Consider the following 8,969-nt stretch of genomic DNA (forward strand, 5'->3'; position numbering starts at 1 on the left):
GTTGGGAATGGGGTGGGGATGGGGGAATGTTAAGATTTTAGAATGCCTGTCCCTGCTTTTTCAAAGGAAGAGTCCCCCTCCCCTTTTCAAAGGCATAGTGAAGGTTAAATGGCCCAACAGAGCACGTGGGGGAGGGTGGTCTGTTTCTCTGATAAACACAAATGAACATGAGGAAACATTTTTTGCTTTATTTAATTGTGCCCCCTATTGTTTTTTAAATGTTTTGAAAGAATGCCCCCCCTATCAAAAGATATTTTTGTAGTTCTGTTAGGGCCATGCTGCAACTTCAGCAGAGAGTCTTTAAGAGGCCACAATGCCACAATGTTTTTGTCTTTTATCTTTTTTTAAATTTTTCTATTGTTTTTGTCAATATAATAACACACAAAAAGTTCCACTGTTAAAAGTAACATTCTGCACAGTGGAAGGTTTTTGTTTTGCTTTGTGTTTGTTTTAATATTTTTTTGCATCCCTTTAAAATGAGTGGGGCAGAAATTCTGGTGCCTAGTCTCCAGGCTGGTGCAAAAACAGTCCTGTCTGGAGGTATTGTGTCCTGATGGGGGTATAGGATAGCATGCTACTCTTTGTGCTCGACCCTGTCTATTTTCAGGACATTTTGCCATCATATCTGCCAGCCTCTTTTGCTTCTCATCTGCTGGATCTTCAGCACAGCATTGTCTCCTAAAGCTATTGGACATGTCCTTGTGTTAACATTCTCCATTACCTTTCAGGGATGCTAGTCTAACAAAATGTACATTAAGAAATAAGAGATATTAAGAATAGCTGTAATACCTGTTTGAATGATTTCTGTGTTATTTTTATCTTTGAGTTATGTTGTGTAGAAGCCTCCAACCCCGCTGTACACAAATAAAGGGATTATACAGATTGGGGCCAACCTGTCCTGTGTTCTTTAGAAAATGTCCCAATTCACACCATTCCTGAATCCAGACACTGTCTAGGCATTTCCCAAACACCTTTAAAAACAGAACAAAATCCCCATGAATGTGGGGAAAATGCAAATAAGCATCTTAAAAAGTAGAGATATCACCTTGCCAACAAAGGGCCACATAGTCAAAAATATGGTTTTTCCTGTAGCGATGTATGGAAGTGAGAGCTGGACCATAAAGAATGCTGACCCACGAAAAATTGATGCTTCTGAAATGTGGCAACCCTAATAATATGAGAAATGTTCAAGGAGATGGTTTATCATTGCTGTCACACTCCCAGGGAATTTCTGGCCTTGTTTTAAAGGTGTTTGGGAAATGCCTAGACAGTGTCTGGATTCAGGAATGGTGTGAATTGGGACATTTTCTAAAGAACACAGGACAGGTTGGCCCCAATCTGTATAATCCCTTTATTTGTGTACAGCGGGGTTGGAGGCTTCTACACAACATAACTCAAAGATAAAATAACACAGAAATCATTCAAACAGGTATTACAGCTATTCTTAATAATCTCTTATTTCTTAATGTACATTTTGTTAGACTAGCATCCCTGAAAGGTAATGGAGAATGTTAACACAGGACATGTCCAATAGCTTTAGGAGACAATGCTGTGCTGAAGATCCAGCAGATGAGAAGCAAAAGAGGCTGGCAGATATGATGGCAAAATGTCTGAAAATAGACAGGGTCGAGCACAAAGAGTAGCATGCCTATCCTATACCCCCATCAGACACAATACCTCCAGACAGGACTGTTTTGCACCAGCCCTGAGACTAGGCACCAAGAATTTCTGCCCCACTCATTTTAAAGGGATGCAAAAAATATTAAAACAAACACAAAGCAAAACAAAAACCTTCCACTGTGCAGAATGTTACTTTTAACAGTGGAACTTTTGTGTGTTATTATATTGACAAAAACAATAGAAAAATTTAAAAAAAGATAAAAGACAAAAACATTGTGGCATTGTGGCCTCTTAAAGACTCTCTGCTGAAGTTGCAGCATGGCCCTAACAGAACTACAAAAAATATCTTTTGATAGGGGGGGCATTTCTTTCAAAACATTTAAAAAACAATAGGGGGCACAATTAAATAAAGCAAAAAATGTTTCCTCATGTTCATTTGTGTTATCTCAGAGAAACAGACCACCCCTCCCCCACGTGCTCTGTTGGGCCATTTAACCTTCACTATGCCTTTGAAAAGGGAGGGGGACTCTTCCTTTGAAAAAGCAGGGACAGGCATTCTAAAATCTTAACATTCCCCCATCCCCACCCCCTTCCCAACCATTGCATAATGCTAAAAAACTTATTTTCCAGTGGCCCAAATAAAATGGCTGCTCTATTTCTTCCCAGCCCCCCCCCCCCCATTCAAAAGCACGGATCTTACCTCAGCCTCCAACAGCCATGTGGGGAAAGGAAAGAGATGAACGACCCGGGGTTTTTTAAAACCCACAAGGCCCCTTAGACCAGCCTATCAGCAGGCTCGTATCCATAGGCTGAGGCTGAGGAGGAGGAGCTGAAACAAACAGTTAAACTACTACAAACCCTCCCCCCAGGTTTCTCAGACAGCTATACAATAATGGAATAGTGAACATGTTGTAACAGGCCTTGCAGCTTAACTGAACTGTAGATTGGAACAGGCGAACAACTCACTGGGTTTGCATTAATTATACAACATTAGTTATGTGGTAGCCCTTGGAGGGAGAATTTACATCCCATTTGCAGAGCACATGGATCTGATGTAGGTGGTTCTGTTCCTACCATCTCAGGGTATTTAAAGAACGTGTATGGAGAAATGGATATGTCGAGAAAATGTACAGAGATAGGCTTAAGGTCAGCAGTGGAAAATATTTATTTTGAAACTTACATGGAAGTGCATGTATATTTCTAATGAATTAGACTTTACAGGTTCACATATCCTAATTGTGGTTTCAGTTGTCCTATATAGACTAAAAAGCCAGAGATATTTTCTTGTATTTGAATTTTTATTGCTTTAAATTCAGTCTAAGATTTAGACCCCTGAACGATTGTGCAAGTAGATAGCAATTAGAGGGATTGTTCTTTTTAAGATTTAGTAGGATAGGAAAAATTTGAAGGACAGCTGTATTGATATAAGGAGGATGAATGGAAAGAAGGGGATTTTGGTCATATACTGCAAGATTCTGCATGGATTGCAGAATAAACCTTATATTTAATATATTGATGACATCTCCGCATCAAATTGTGTATCTACTGTCTACCGTAGGTTTCCCAGACACACACATTGCATCAACCTCGAGAAAAGTCAAACATTAACGCCGTAGAGAAGCTCTATTCATTCAGCAAAAACAAGATTGTGGCGCTGATCATCAACTTCTTATAACAAAACTCTGGCAAAGAAAGCTGCAACTACTGTACATTTACAATAGTTTCATACGCTAGCAAGATTATGCTCAAAATCTTCAAGGAAGGCTTCAGCAGTATGTGGACTGAGAAGTCCCAGAAATAAAATATGGATTTGAAGGGAGTCTAGGAACTATAATGTTAACATGCGCTGAATTAGGGAGAAAGTCAGAGAGTTCCAGAAAAACAGCTACTCCGTCATTGACTACGCAAAAACCTTTGTGTGGACCACAGCATACTATGGGCAAATCCTTAAAGAAAAGGGAGTGTCTGACTACTTTATCTAACTCCTTAGAAAGCCTCTATGTGGGATACGTGCCAACAGTTAGAAATGGCTATAGAACAACTTATGGGGTCAAAACGGGGAAAGGAGGCCGACAAGCCTGTATGTTGTCCCCCAGCTTATTTAATTTATATAATTTGCTGTCTTGAATGTAATGATGAAAGTGGCTAGTCCCTGTGTCTAGCCCAGATGCATTCTGGGATCTGTAGTCCAAAAACTGTTTGTAGTAGTTTAACTGTTTGTTTCAGCTCCTCCTCCTCAGCCTCAGCCTATGGATACGAGCCTGCTGATAGGCTGGTCTAAGGGGCCTTGTGGGTTTTAAAAAACCCCGGGTCGTTCATCTCTTTCCTTTCCCCACATGGCTGTTGGAGGCTGAGGTAAGATCCGTGCTTTTGAATGGGGGGGGGCTGGGAAGAAATAGAGCAGCCATTTTATTTGGGCCACTGGAAAATAAGTTTTTTAGCATTATGCAATGGTTGGGAATGGGGTGGGGATGGGGGAATGTTAAGATTTTAGAATGCCTGTCCCTGCTTTTTCAAAGGAAGAGTCCCCCTCCCTTTTCAAAGGCATAGTGAAGGTTAAATGGCCCAACAGAGCACGTGGGGGAGGGGTGGTCTGTTTCTCTGAGATAACACAAATGAACATGAGGAAACATTTTTTGCTTTATTTAATTGTGCCCCCTATTGTTTTTTAAATGTTTTGAAAGAAATGCCCCCCCTATCAAAAGATATTTTTTGTAGTTCTGTTAGGGCCATGCTGCAACTTCAGCAGAGAGTCTTTAAGAGGCCACAATGCCACAATGTTTTTGTCTTTTATCTTTTTTTAAATTTTTCTATTGTTTTTGTCAATATAATAACACACAAAAGTTCCACTGTTAAAAGTAACATTCTGCACAGTGGAAGGTTTTTGTTTTGCTTTGTGTTTGTTTTAATATTTTTTGCATCCCTTTAAAATGAGTGGGGCAGAAATTCTTGGTGCCTAGTCTCAGGGCTGGTGCAAAACAGTCCTGTCTGGAGGTATTGTGTCTGATGGGGGTATAGGATAGGCATGCTACTCTTTGTGCTCGACCCTGTCTATTTTCAGACATTTTGCCATCATATCTGCCAGCCTCTTTTGCTTCTCATCTGCTGGATCTTCAGCACAGCATTGTCTCCTAAAGCTATTGGACATGTCCTGTGTTAACATTCTCCATTACCTTTCAGGGATGCTAGTCTAACAAAATGTACATTAAGAAATAAGAGATTATTAAGAATAGCTGTAATACCTGTTTGAATGATTTCTGTGTTATTTTATCTTTGAGTTATGTTGTGTAGAAGCCTCCAACCCCGCTGTACACAAATAAAGGGATTATACAGATTGGGGCCAACCTGTCCTGTGTTCTTTAGAAAATGTCCCAATCCACACCATTCCTGAATCCAGACACTGTCTAGGCATTTCCCAAACACCTTTAAAACAGAACAAAATCCCCATGAATGTGGGAAAATGCAAATAAGCATCTTAAAAAGTAGAGATATCACCTTGCCAACAAAGGGCCACATAGTCAAAAATATGGTTTTTCCTGTAGCGATGTATGGAAGTGAGAGCTGGACCATAAAGAATGCTGACCCACGAAAAATTGATGCTTCTGAAATGTGGCAACCCTAATAATATGAGAAATGTTCAAGGAGATGGTTTATCATTGCTGTCACACTCCCAGGGAATTTCTGGCCTTGTTTTAATAGTTCTATATCGTCTTCCTGGTGACATTAGTTCAACTTTTTAAAAAAGTTAACTTGAATTCTAACTTCCTGGAGAGGCCTGCACAGAAAAGATGCCATTCTGTTCAAGAATTAAAACAATCCTACACACTTTGTGAAACTAGCCTTCCAAGGAGCTGCATGCTTAAATTCTGAAGACCAATAGCCAAACAAAGCAAACTAATATGTATAATCTCAGAAGCGGGAGAAGCTTGTCCTTTGAGACTTAAAACCCACATTAATTAAGACAGGTTATGTCTAGCAGACATTTGTTGAGTAAGTTAACTATGATACAATTAGTTAATACATTTAGTTATGTAAAAGTATTGTATGTCATGAAAATGAAGTTTCCTTGCTGTGACTGCTATATAACTGAATATTCAGGTTAGCAAACAGGTCTCAGGGCACACTATAACTGCACTGTAGATATTTTCAGGGTTGGAGAATTTCAGGTGCATTACCACAGGCTGCAAAAGCACTCAATTCACATTATGCAATGTTTTAAATCAATTTGGTCTTGTTTTGTATTTTGCAGCTTCAATGTTTTTTTGGTTAAATTACTCTATCTGCTCAGGTTAATTGTAAGGTTTGACAAAACTGAATAGCTTCAAGTTCCCCCAAGGTTAGTACACCCCCCCCCTTTTGCTCATCAGCTGGCCCCTACAGGCTCAGTAACCCCCACTGCAGTAACCCACATTGAAACATTAGCAGGAGACAAAATAAAAAGATTTAATTTACTTACAGTTGAACAGCTATCAGAAAACTAAAAACAAGCCTGCTTTGAACAACAGGGCCTCAACAGACTATTTACAATTTCAAAAATGACTAAAAAGAGGGGGAAAGTCACTTAAACAAAGAGATGCCATTGGAGACAGGGCAGGAACATTTGGTCATAAAGAGATGTCCTCTTTGATATTGGAGACATGGCCAGGAATATTTGGTTACTGATAGTCACCTCACCCCCAGAAAGGTATCTCCCATCATATCTACTAAAGGCTGCATATGAGGCTAAAATAACTCCCACATAAATTGCTGCTGAAGTTTTTAGGTATTTGTGACTATTATTTATATTAATTCAGAATTTAGACTACATCTCACAGAACAACAGCCACGCTGGTTTGGGGTCTCTGGGATCTGTATCCCCAAACAGGAAATTCAAAGTTGCTGCTGCTATTAGATAGACCTTTTGACTGTGCTCAGAAAAAAAAATGGAAATAAACCCCTCTTTGCCCTTTTTGTGTTGCAGGAAAGTGGACAGGCTCAGCAAGCTCAACACTTTAGAATTTCTTAACATTTTTTTCCAGCCCTGAGGATTTTGAATATTGAAATTGAGTTTCATTCATAAACCATTAGCACTCCCTCACAGCTCTTTCTGGAGCACCCTTTTGACAGGTCGGTTTTGTACCTATTTGGTCCTGAGCTGACCAGATTCTGATGTGGGTTCAAATGTCTCAAACCTCTTTTCAGGATGAAACTATAGAAACCATGAGTTAGAACAAAACTATAAACATCTCTTTGTTGCTTGTGGTAGAAAAGTGCTAATAATGGCACAGAACAGGGTGTAGGGGAGAAGGGCTGTGTACATTGGGCACTACATGGTTGATGTTTCAGGGAGGGTGAGATTTAGGTTCATTGCCCCAGCCTGCAATTTTTCCTAAATGAAAATATTTATAGAAAAGAAGAGAGGTGGGGCAGCTCTTAGGGAGCTTACCCCCCTGCATGCCGGCCTCCCTGGAAAACCATCCCTTCTAAATTATTAGGAACCTTGTTACAGGTTGGGCATAACAAGACACTCAAGTTCCCATTATGCATGGTTTTTAAATCAGTTTGTCCTTGTTTTAATAGATTTATATCGTCTTCCTGATGACCGTCGTTCAAACAAAGAATGTCCAGGAGGGGAGGTGCCCTTTAGAGTATTTTGTGCTTTTGAAAGACAACGGGCCCTGTACAGTTCCTCCAGTATGAGGCACCCTACTGTGGTATCCTCTGTGAACTTCACACTGGTATGGCTGTTAGAAGCAGAAATACAAACCTATGTATATTGGGCATGGTGCAGAGGCCTCAGCACATCTCCTTGTGGTGTACCAATACTAAGGTTGAGAACCATAGCTGTATATTGACCTGCTCTAACCCTCTGACTGCATTCAGACAAAAAAAACAAAAACGATGTAGCCTTTTGCTTTACATGTGCCATGGTTAGAGTTTCACTTATACTAGATGTGCAAAGAAATAAACCCTTCTTTTCCCTTTCTGTGTTGCAGGGAAATGGACTAACTATGCCAGGCAGGCAAGACATCCTCAGCAAGCTCAACATTTTTGAATTTCTTAACACTTTTTTCAGCACTGAGGATTCTGAGTATTGAAACTGAGTTTAATTCATAAACTATTAGCACTCCCTCGCAGCTCTCTCTGGAGCACCCTTTTGACAGTTCGGCTTTGGACCTATTTGGTCCTGAGCTGCCCTGATTATGATGTGAGTTCAAGCGTCTGAAATCTCAGTGAAATTTCACCTAACAGCCAGACTGTGCTGATTCCTTGCAATAAATAATTGTTTTAACTTTTTTTAAATGTACACTTCATAGTGGGTGTTTTTTGTATTTTGCAGAAGGAGCCACAGAGGTTGAAGATTGGTGGCCCATGGTCTTTAAGTTGCAAACTTTTTTCAAAAGTCTCTAGGCATTTGAGGGCGGATGGTCACTTTGACTTTCTTGATGATTCTGTTTGTGAAAGATGTTGAGAAGGCAATGGCTCAAAGCTCTATGAGGGATGCCTGGAAAATCAAAAGGGGCTTTAACACACACACACACACACACACACACATAGAGAGAGAGAGATTCTAGGAATCTTCCTTGGGTCTAAACATGTGGAAAACATTTTTACTTTGGAGAGTATTAAAGTCATTTTACTAAAAAATGTGGGGATTTTGTACTGTTCTACTTATTGCTCCTTACTATTTCATGCCTACTTACTAAATTTATGTTCAAGCGTCTGAAATCTCAGTGATACTGCTGTCCACTGCTTTTCATTGGGAAACAGAAATGACTTATTTTTTCACCTCACAGCTAAACTGCGCTGAATCTTTGTAATAAATAATTGTTTTAACTTTTTATAAATGTGTACTGCTAAGTGGGGTTTATTTTTGTAATTTGAAGAAGGAGCCACAGAGGATGGAAATTGGTTAAGGTGACAATGTAGAAATATTACTTGGTAAATCTTCAATATCTTTGATCACCCATCATTGTGGAAATACAACTTAACACACTCTAGAAACACTGATGCTTTTGATAGTGGTACTAGAAGGTAGGTATATTTATTTCATTTATTGTGACCAGGTACAACAGCAGCCACACATAAATATGGTGGATCTACTCGGATTACCCGCACGAGCCAGGAGGTGAGGTTGAGGAGCCTAATGCCTAGGGATGCCCGGAAGGAAAGGACACGAAACCGGGCCTTCTTGGCGGTAGCTCCTCGCCTCTGGAACAATCTCCCTCCTGAGATCCATGCGGCCCCCACTTTGGGCACTTTTAAAAGTCAATTAAAAACATGGCTATACATTCAGGCCTTCCCTCCAGTTAATATCTTGACTTTGCTGTTTATTCTCTCCTTATGTATTTTCTATTCTATTGTTGTAT

At 39.9% G+C, this 8,969-nt stretch overlaps 1 long non-coding RNA gene across 2 annotated transcripts; it reads left to right on the top strand.

The window, feature by feature from the left end:
- The first annotated feature begins 3,899 nt into the window (after positions 1-3,899).
- LOC144586839 (uncharacterized) lies at positions 3,900-8,335 on the top strand. 2 transcript variants are annotated; one of them, XR_013541893.1, is made up of 2 exons: positions 3,900-3,975; positions 6,581-8,335. It is a non-coding gene; the product is annotated as an uncharacterized LOC144586839 (long non-coding RNA). The 2 variants fall into 2 exon arrangements; XR_013541894.1 differs by having other exon boundaries at positions 3,925-3,975; positions 7,180-8,335.
- The last annotated feature ends 634 nt before the right edge of the window (positions 8,336-8,969 follow it).

Source organism: Pogona vitticeps, chromosome 2 (genome assembly GCF_051106095.1).
Source record: "Pogona vitticeps strain Pit_001003342236 chromosome 2, PviZW2.1, whole genome shotgun sequence".
Lineage (NCBI taxonomy): Eukaryota > Metazoa > Chordata > Lepidosauria > Squamata > Agamidae > Pogona > Pogona vitticeps.